Genomic DNA, 1,195 nt, shown 5'->3' with positions numbered 1-1,195 from the left:
TAGCAAGACGGAAGTGACTAGCACGTGCGCGTTGTGGTGCGCAAATCATGGATACACGCAAAGAAAAAGTGAGTGATGCCTTTGTATATTTTCACGATGTGTGCCGATAGTCATGCGCGGCAATTTTGCCGCACAAGGAAACGAAGCGTTGACGCTAGCCTGTGCTCGCTGCGTGTGCCGAAGCTGCAATTGCCAAAACAGTGCAACCAGTTTGAGTGTGAATTCTGTGTGTAAGCAAACATTCTTTGCCAGACAGGACGTGTCGAGGCCTCGTTTCAGAAGCGAAGGCATTGAACCTGGGGCAGTATTGATTTTGTAGATGCAAGCGCTGATTGCAGTCAAGACCATTTTTCTCAGGTTGATGGCTAGGTTGGTTCTGAAGCGGATCACGAACGCGATGACGAGGGCATAGCGACATTTCGACGTAAGCTTGGCAGTATAATCTGGGTCGTCGCATACCGCTGCCACGTCGCTTTTGAGAGTGCTCCGCAGCTACAGGTGTTTTTCTGCGCTTCCTTCATCGGCGAGAGCTTAGCGGCTTAGCTAAGCTCTCCGACTCTAAACTCCGAACTCTCTCCGAGCTCTCTAAACTCCGAAAAGGTCGAGTGACCTTTCCGAAATGTCGGGAGAACAGTACCGTCGTTTAGGTGTAGAAGCAGGGATACATGTTGCAGTGATTAACTTTTATGGCAGTTGCTCATGCTGAAGGGCAGTGTTGCACTGTAAGTTGTAACTTGTGTGTTCAAATATTAAAAGTCATATTTGCAGCACATTATTGTACTAGTAGCATTAAGAACTTTTTGCTTCCGTGCTTGAATGCTTGAATTGAATTACACATAATCAACTGCTGACGTTCCATTTATTTCTTTAGGCAGCACAGAAGACAGCATCTCAGAAGAGGCGTAAAAAGACCGGCACAGCGCACAGGGATGGCGTCAAACAGCAGTGAAGCAACTGAAGAGCTCAGCAAATAAATGATTTTCATGAATTTTTCGCATTTTTTTTCATGCAGCTTGACCAGCTATAACCTCCTCAGAATGTACTCAAAACATCATATAATACCCTTCTGAGGCTGTTCTGAGGATGTCCTGAGGCCGGACACGAGGACCTTTTCAGTACATTTTGAGGATCATTTGAGGACGTCCTGAGGATAAAGAATGTCCTCAGAAAAATATCCTCAGTATGTCCTCAGGAT

The 1,195-nt window shown here is 46.1% G+C and overlaps 1 long non-coding RNA gene across 1 annotated transcript; it reads left to right on the top strand.

Annotated features, from left to right (window-relative positions):
• LOC149363587 (uncharacterized) lies at positions 1-988 on the top strand. The gene is made up of 2 exons (XR_016288575.1): positions 1-68; positions 872-988. It is a non-coding gene; the product is annotated as an uncharacterized LOC149363587 (long non-coding RNA).
• Positions 989-1,195: the final 207 nt, after the last annotated feature.

This window comes from Amblyomma mixtum, chromosome 2 (genome assembly GCF_055824585.1).
Source record: "Amblyomma mixtum isolate Tamu chromosome 2, ASM5582458v1, whole genome shotgun sequence".
NCBI lineage: Eukaryota > Metazoa > Arthropoda > Arachnida > Ixodida > Ixodidae > Amblyomma > Amblyomma mixtum.
This window is presented reverse-complemented; position numbering and strand designations above follow the sequence as displayed.